The 9,167-nt window shown below is 43.7% G+C and overlaps 1 pseudogene; it reads left to right on the top strand.

Annotated features, from left to right (window-relative positions):
• Positions 1–1,764: 1,764 nt before the first annotated feature.
• Positions 1,765–2,252, top strand: LOC147004012 (small ribosomal subunit protein uS9 pseudogene; annotated as a pseudogene).
• Positions 2,253–9,167: the final 6,915 nt, after the last annotated feature.

Raw genomic sequence — 9,167 nt, 5'->3', positions numbered from 1 at the left:
GTTTCTGGGAACCTGCTCCCAGCTGGTTCTCACTGGTATATAAAAATGCCAACAGCCAATAGCTGGGAAGGACAGACAGAGGTGGGGTTTTGTAATTTTCCAGGTTTGGGACCAGCAAAGAGGAGAGGAGGAAGGGAGATCCGCCATGCTGGGACAGTGTGTGATGTTGTTCTGCAAGGTTTAGGAAAAATAAAGAGAGAGAGAGAGACAAACACAGAGACAGAGAGAATCAGAGACAGAGAAAGAGACAGACAAAGACAGAGAGCTGCCCATGGTTCCAGAAGTCAAGATTGGATGTCACCAGGACCAAGCCCTACAGAGGCTGGAGGAAGAAAGTCTGAACACAGGGAAATATCCAATAAAGACAGGCAAGATCAACTGCTTTATGACAGCATCTGCCATGTTTTCTTGACTTGATTATGCCAAGATGTGTAAAAGACTGTGAGCCAAAAGATTCTATCTGAGACACCTCCACCTTTAAAGCTGGCAGAGCCAACCCGAGTTGTAACTTTCCTTGCTTCTGCTAAGATCCTGCGGAGTGCCCTATACCTTGCTGGTTCCTCCGAATAAATCAGAAATTCATCTCGTAGATACATACTGGAGCATGAGTGCACGTCGGGCAAGATGAAAATAAAATATTACCTTTATTATTTTCTTTCCATTTTTTAAGACAGGGTTTCATGTAGCTCAGGCTGGCCTCGACTCTCTGTAGCTGAAAATGTCCTTCAACTCCTGACATTCCTGATTCTACCTCCCAAGTGCTGACATCACAGTCGCCCAGCAAGTGCTATCGTTATAAGGCTAGTGTATAATAAGGTCACATGGAATTTCCCATGCAAAAGTAAATTGAGAAGGTGAGGTTTAATATTACCAACGAATGGATTAATAAAACACGCCTTTATGCTGATACTGTGGCACATGCCTGTACTGACTGATATAGAAGACCCGTTTGAAAACAGCATGGGTAACAGAGCAAGACCCTGCTTCAACAAAAATTGAATAAATAAAATATATAACCTTGGATGAGTAATTAATAAGACATAATACAAAAGTTTCCTTAACATTTGGCTAGACTGCAACTGGAGATGTAGCTCACTCAGTAGAGTGCTTGCATAGCACACATAAAGTTCTGAGTTTGAGCCCCTGAGCATGTGGATACATTCGTATAATCACATCATATGCCTGTAATTTTAGCAGTTGGGAGGTGAAAGAAAGAAGATCAGAGGTCCAAGGTTGCATAATGAATTGGAGGACAACCTGGCATACTTGAGACTTCATCTCAAAACAACAAATATATTTGCATACTCTGGTGGTTTGAATAGGCTTGGACGCCCATGTATTCGAATATGCTTAGCCCATGGGAAATGGCACTATTAGGAAGGTATTACCTTTTTGGAACAGATGTGGCCTTGTATGAAGACCTGTGCTACTGGGTAGGTGGCTTTGAAGATGCCTAGTGCTCAGGTTCTGCCCAGTGTAGAAGAGACCCTCCTCCTAGCTGCCCACGGTGGTCTCCTTCTGGACGTCTTCGGGTCAAGATGCAGACCTCTCAGCTTCTCCAGCACAATGCCTGCCATGCTTCCCTCCATGATGATAATGGGCTGAACTTCTGGACCTATAAGCCATCCCAATTAAAAGTTGTCCTTTATAAGAACTGTCTTGGTCGGCAGACCCTGAAAAATTGGCTGGGTTGCCCCCCCCCCCCCCCCGTGCTTCCCTTTTCTGGTGGCGGCACCGAACAGTGAGGAGCTCGTGCTCGGATCTATGCTGTCCAAGGGTCCGCTGCAGTCCGTGCAGGTCTTCGGAAGCAAGAAGACAGCCACGGCTGTCGCCCACTGCAAACGGGGAAATGGGCTCATCAAGGTGAACCGACGTCCCCTGGAGATGATCGAGCTGCGCACGCTGCGGTACAAGTTACTGGAGCCTGTTTTGCTTCTGGGCAAGGAGCGATTTGCTGGTGTGGATATCCGGGTCCGTGTGAAGGGTGGTGGACATGTGGCCCAAATTTATGCCATCCGACAGCCCATCTCAAAGGCCCTGGTAGCCAAAAATATGTGGATGAAGCCTCTAAGAAAGAGATGAAAGATATCCTCATCCAGTACGATTGGACCCTACTTGTAACTGACCCCTCCCCCCATCCCCCCCATCCCCGTCGCTGTGAATCCAAAAAGTTTGGAGGTCCTGGTGCCCGTGCCCCATACCAGAAATCCTACTGATAAGCCCATCTCAAGGATCAGGGTTTACCTTTGTAATAAACATCCTAGGATTTTAATGTTCCTGTTTAAAAAAAAAAAAAAAAAAAAGAATTGCCTTGGTCATGGTGTCTCTTCACAACAATAAAACCCTAAGAAACATACACAGTATATATATTTGCATACACAATAATATGCATATACATACATAGACACCCACACAGGCACCCACACACTGCTGTGCAAGCACCAGATAGGCAGAGACACACCTATGAGACTGTGGGGCGCCGCTACCTTCTGGTACTGAGCAATCGCCATTACAAGATGGCGCTCATTTCCTCAGTACCAACTAGTAAACATCTAGTTTGCGCCTGCGCTGGAAATCCCCGCCCCGGGCAGCTCGCGCCTCAGGGATAACGTCATATGGGGTGATCAGTGTTGAGCCAATCATGGCTTGCCACGTCCGAGGCGGGGAGAATTTCCTATATAAAGGAGGGGCTCGGGCTGCCTGGGGTCTCCGGTTGTGAAGCTTATGCTCTCCCTCTCAAGACGCATAAAGCTTGCTGCAGAAGAACCCTACTGTGTGTGGTGTCCTCATTCGCGGGCGAATCAGCGAACACTCACATGAGACTATTCCTGTCCTTCATTCATTTGTGCTAAGTTCTCACACTTAGAAATCAGTTCTCAGGACCTACCCAGAATCTGACCGGTAACTTGGTATGTTTGCTTGCTTGCTTGCTTGCTTGCTTGCTTGCTTGCTTGCTTGCTTGCTTGCTTGCTTGTGACAGGATCTTACTATTTAGCTCTGGCTGTCCTGGAACTCACTATGTAAACCAGACTGGTCTCAGACTCACAGAGAACCTCCTGCCTGCCTCTGTCTCCCAAGTGCTGGATCAAGGCAAGCTCCACCATGCCCAGGTATATTAAAATTTTAAAACATTTAATAGCTTCATTGACTTTCTCTTACAGAAGGATAGCATAATCATTGGAGAAGAAAAACATCTATAATATATTGTGCTATATAATATGTAACATATATTGTCTGGAACAACTATCCAGGAAACAAAATGTATTGTGTCTTTCATGAGAATATGCTGACAGGACACTTCGGAGAGACCCGAGCCTGGCACTTTCCATGATGAGCAGAAACAGCTGTGGCTACTTTGAGGAACAATTCTGAAGTTCTTCATGAGTCTTTCTAGTATCTACTACCTTATACCTAGAAATGTATCCTAAGACAATAACGAGTGCAAGCACTTACTTAAATACTAGAAGGATGCAAACAACAAACATCCAACAATACAACTATGATCACATGACACACAAAAGTGTGATACACCCACCTAATAACACTGCAAATGCATTTGACAGAGGAAAATGCTTATAAAGAGACAAATATAACCTCAATATCTAAGATTAGATATATGAAAAAAACTGAAATATTTAATGTGTTAGCAATGATTACTTCCTTTAAAAAATCATGTTCTGTGTATGTGTGTGTGTGTGTCGGTCAGAAGGCAACTTGCCGAAGTCAGTCTCTCCTTCTATCATGTGGGTCCTGAGAGTCTACTCAGACTTGGTGTTAAGTGACCTTACCCACGGAGCCATCTCATGAGCCAACATGATTATGTATTTAGTTTTAGTTTTTTGCAACAGGGTTTCTCTGTATAGCCCTGGCTAGTTTCAAACTCACAGAGTTCCACCTGCCCCTGCCTCTTGAGTGCTGGGACCAAAGGCATGTACCACCTGCCCCACCCCCAGCTGTTATACAATGGTATTAATGGTGATTATTACCTTCTTAATATATTTGTATCAGTCAGCATTCCATTCTTTGACAAATGTCCATTAAAGTCAGCTTAAAGGAGAACCTTCTTTTGGCTCACAGTCAAAGGTGTCAGCCCATGGTCACGTGGCTCTGCTGTTTCCGGACCTGGTGAGGGAGAACACCATGGGAGCATTTGGGGACACAAAGCTGCTCCACTCATGGCAGATAGGAAGGAGAAGGGACAAAACCCACCCTTCAAGGGCATGCCCTCCAACTACAGCCCAGTTCTCAGAGCTTCCAACACCTCCCAATAGCCCACTGTGCTTTAAATCCATAAATATACAAACACATTCATGAGGCCAATCCCTTGGGATCCAATCTGCTTCCAAAGGCCACACCTCTGAACACTGCAGAGATGGCTCCAAGACACATGGAGGTGGTTCCCAGCATGCATCTCTAACTCCAGCTCCAGGGGATCTAATGCCCTCTTCTGGGCTCCGTGGTCTCCTGCGTGCATATGGTACACATAAACTCATGCAAATATTCATGCACATGCAACAAAAATACATACATTCGGGGGCTGGAGAGTTGGCTCAGTGGTTAAGAGCACTGACTGCTCTTCCAGAGGTCCTGAGTTCAATTCCCAGCAACCACATGGTGGCTCACAACCATCTGTAATAGAATCCAAAACCCTCTTTTGGTGTGTCTGAAGATAGTGACAGTATACTCATATGCATAAAATAAATAAATCTTAAATAAATAAATAAATAAATAAATCCATTTTAAAATGAAAACGGAGCAGGGAGTGATGGCCACACCTGTGATCCCAGCCCCTGAGAGTGTGAGGCCAAAGGATCAGGAATTTCAGTCTAGCCTGGGCTACAGAGTGAGTCTCTGAATAAAAAGTCAAACAAATAACTAATCAATCAATTTACAGATACTCTGGTACTTAAAATAAAATTTATACTTTGTTCATAAACCAATAAAATTAAAAAGAAAATCACTATACATACCATAAGATACAAATGAGTTTTATTTATGAATCTCAGTGAATTGCAAACAGAAAAAAATGCCAAGAGTATATGCCATAGTCACACAGAGCTGACTTATTGTAAATTTAAGGATGTTTCAATATTATAAAAACATTGAATGCAATCAATCATGCAAGGTGTTAAGATATTAAAAGACTGAGTCACTTTATCGAGTCTTCAGCTTCCAACACATAAGAATAGAGTGAAGCCAACAACTAACTAATGAAGAAATACCAAAAATACTTTTATTTGTATTAAACATGAAATGATGGAGCTCCATAACACATCGCTTTGTAGCTATGATTTTCTATTCAGACAGACAGGCCATCTCCAGTTATTACAACTAACCATTCATCCAAAGGCAAGGATCTTAAAAGTTAGCAGTACTCCAGAGAGATCCCCATAGAGAATAGCAACACAAACACAAAATAATCAGGAAAGAATTAGCATAATAAATTTATATATATATAAAAAACACAGTGAGGAAAATCAGGACACACTGATGTGGGACGGAGGGCATCCTTGATGGGCAACCCACTTCATGAACAGAAGTTGACTCTAAACTTCAATGATTCAATTACTTGCATCATACAGCATCCTCAATAGAAAAAAAAAAAGTGTAAGCATTTTTTCTTTTTAAATAAAGGACCTGAACTAAGTGTGGTGGTGATCATGAGTGTGGTGGTGAAATTGAGTGTGGTGATCATGAGTGTGATGGTAAATATGAACACCTTTGGACCTAGCAGATGCCTCCAGCCTACCTGGTCTACATAATGAGTTCCAGGCCAGTCAGGGCTACAGTGAGACCCTGACTTTTTTTTTTTTTTTTAAATAAAAAACAGAGCCAGAAGTGGTGGCACACACCTTTAATCCCAGCACTCAGGTGGCAGACAGGTAGGTCTCTGTGAGTTCAAGGCCAGCCTGGTCTACAGGGTGAGTCTAGGACAGCCAGGGCTCCATTACATAGAGAAACCCTGTTTCAAAAACAAAACAAAACCATAAAACCTATAAAACCAAAACCAAGTAAACAAAACAATGAGAACCAGCATATTCTGAATCAACTCATTCAGTATTTGACAAGAAATGTTCTAACTTCTAAGTGTCAGGATTGCCACGAGGAATAATTAATGGTTTTGCTCAAAACCAAAGCTTTGGATGGAGCGTGAGGTATAAGCTAGAGGTCTACAAACCACCTTTTCAGGGTCGGTAAGGGTTACTGAGACTCTTGACAATTGTAATTTTTTTTTTAAAGATTTATTTATTTATTATATGTAAGTACACTGTAGCTGTCTTCAGACACTCCAGAAGAGGGCGCCAGATCTCGTTACGGATGGTTGTAAGCCACCATGTGGTTGTTGGGATTTGAACTCTGGACCTTTGGAAGAGCAGTCGGGTGCTCTTACCCACTGAGCCATCTCACCAACCCCCGACAATTGTAATTTTGCCAGGCTTTGAGGCACAGTGAGGGAAATAGTGATTATGTTTACAGAAGAGGCAACAGCATCTAAAGACTGAGTCCAGGGCTGGGCCTGGGGATGTGCCTCGGTAGGCAGAGTGCTTGCTTACATCATCAAGTCCCATCTTCAATCCCTAGCACTGAGTCAGTGGGGCATGGTGGCAAATGCCAGTAATGTCAACACTCAGGAGGTGGGGGCAGGAGGATCCAAAATGTAGACTACATACTGAGTTCAAGACCAGCCTAGAATACCTTGCCGCAAAAGAAAAACAAAAAACAACTAACCAACCAAACAAGAGTAATAAGATGAAATATATTCCAAAAAATTCAAGTTGGTGGAAATTTTGGCATCTGTCTTGTTTGTTTTTTTGAGTCATGGTTTCTAGTAGCTGGGCCAGCCTCTAACTCACTGTGTTATGAAGACTGGCCTTCAACTCTGGCTCCTTCTGCCTCCAGCTTTTAAGTGCTGGAATTATAGGCATGTTCCACAACACCAAACTCTAATCTTTTGTTTCTAAAACTCAACCAAAAAAGTTAATACTTAATCACCAAAGTCATATCTCACAAAAATCTGTACTTCTGGCTTCTTCTGAAAAACGGAACAATATGGAGATCTGGGTCCACATCCCCCGACGGAAACCCAAAGTGAGGACTCATCATTGTCGGGACAGCTTGCCACAGCCCTTCTTCCTTACCCCCATTTACCTGTTGCTCTGCCCCGTGCATCCTAACGTAGGATGCTTGCCCTGCGTGATGGAGGCCGATGAAAATTTCGGCAGGAGAAACAGAACTGAAATATCCTTAGGTTTGCTTCCAAAAGATCAGGCAGCCGGAATGGACGCAGGAAGAAAAGGAGAGAGCCTGGTGTGTCCCACACCTGTGACCCTAGCACTTGAGGAGCAGCAGGATTACAAGTCTAAAGCCACCTCCCACATATGGAAGGCGAGAACTGACAACAGGGAGGCGACCTATGACCTCCACATATACATCACCGAACCACACACATCACTACATCCGTAAGCCTAAACACGTATACTAAATAAGTAAAACGTGATTAAAAGCAGGGAAACACGAGCCACTTTAGAGATGTGGTAGCATCACCTACTCCCCCACCACATGGGAGATAGAGGCAAGGGGATAAGGAGTTCAAGGCCAGCCTGAGCTACATAGTGAGTTTGAGACTAGCCCAGGCTGCATGAGACCGTGTCAACAAATAAATGAGAAAGAGTAAATGAAATCTTCAAAGGCCAACTATATCAATATTTAAATGCGGCTACCATGGCTACCATGGGTACAAGAGCCTACCCAGCACCTCATACCAAAAAACAAAAACAAAACAAAGAAACAAAAAACTCAACAATTAACCTGGACATCATTGAGTAATGTGCCTATGAAATACATAAGAGAGGTGTGCACAAAGGCAGTGACAGTTTTGTGTGTGTGTTTATATCAAGGCAGTGAGAGGTGGGGGTGTGCACCAGGGCAGCGTCTGAAGGTGGAGAGAGGTAAGGAAAACTGACCGTTTAGGTTTCTGAGGGGGAAAGAACTTCCAACACTTGGTAACAGATTTGCCATGGAATGAGGAAAAGATAATAAGGACAATTAATAACTTGTCTTAAGTCAAATGACTGGATAACGGTCTCAGAATGAGGTGGGGGAAACCGATTGCGATTCCTCAGAGAATTCTCGTGATAGAGCTAGAGAAGTTTGTGCAGTAAAGTGGCAAGGCTCCACTTGAACTAACGGTTGGGGGTGTGATCATGGAGCCTAGTTCGCTCATTACACAAGTTGGGGCCTCAGGACCTCTCCACCCAGGAAGTCAGTTCACTGTGTGCTGTGGAACTAATTTGAAAAGTAAAGCCCAAGGAAACACTGCTCTGTTTCTGAGACATGAAGAAATGAAAACACTTCAAGACAAGGCAAAGAGCTGCGCTTTCTCTGGCCCACGCACCGCAAGAGAGTGCCCAAGGTCAGCAATCACCCACTAGTGTAAACTGACCTCAAGTTAGTTCCCCAGCGAGACAGGCTCCAAACACCCCCATCCTTCCTTTCTACGAAGGTTTGTGAATAAAACCACCCTCTTCCCTCAGTACCACATCTCTTAACTTTATCTGCCCAGCATGGGGTGAGCAGCCAGACTCGATCTGATAACAATTACATAACATAATTTGATGCTGAGGATACAGCTCAGAGGTAGAGCACACGTGTCTAGTGCACATGAGCCACAGGCCCATTCCCAGTATCATATACACAAAAAGATAATTTTGTAGACTAAATTCCCAAAAGAACTAAAACTTAAAATGAAATACTATGGACTTGAATAAAATGTTGCAACAATGATTACAGACCAGGGACACCGTATCTGAGAGCATGCGGGTGAGACACGTGAGAAAGCAATACTATAAGAGCTACCACGTCTATTGATGGAAAGGGAACACACTGAGCCACCCCATCCCATCAAGGATTTAAGATGGCTTACAGCAAAATACATATAGGAAAATGACAGAGTGTAAATAGTAATAATAATTAAATGCAATTTCTTTTGAGGCAGGGTCTCACTGTGCAGCTCTGACTAGCCTGGAACTCACTCTGTACATCAGGCAGCCTTGAACTCACAGATCTGCTTGCCTCTGCCTCTAGAGTGCTGGGATTAAAGGCCTGCACCACTGGGACCGGACTAAAATTTTACTTTAAAGTTTAGCCCAGGACTTAGATATACCTTG

Source organism: Mus caroli, unplaced genomic scaffold (genome assembly GCF_978045245.1).
Source record: "Mus caroli unplaced genomic scaffold, Mus_caroli_1 scaffold_7, whole genome shotgun sequence".
NCBI lineage: Eukaryota > Metazoa > Chordata > Mammalia > Rodentia > Muridae > Mus > Mus caroli.
Note: the sequence above shows the minus strand (reverse complement) of the source record. Positions and strands in the feature narration are given on the sequence as shown.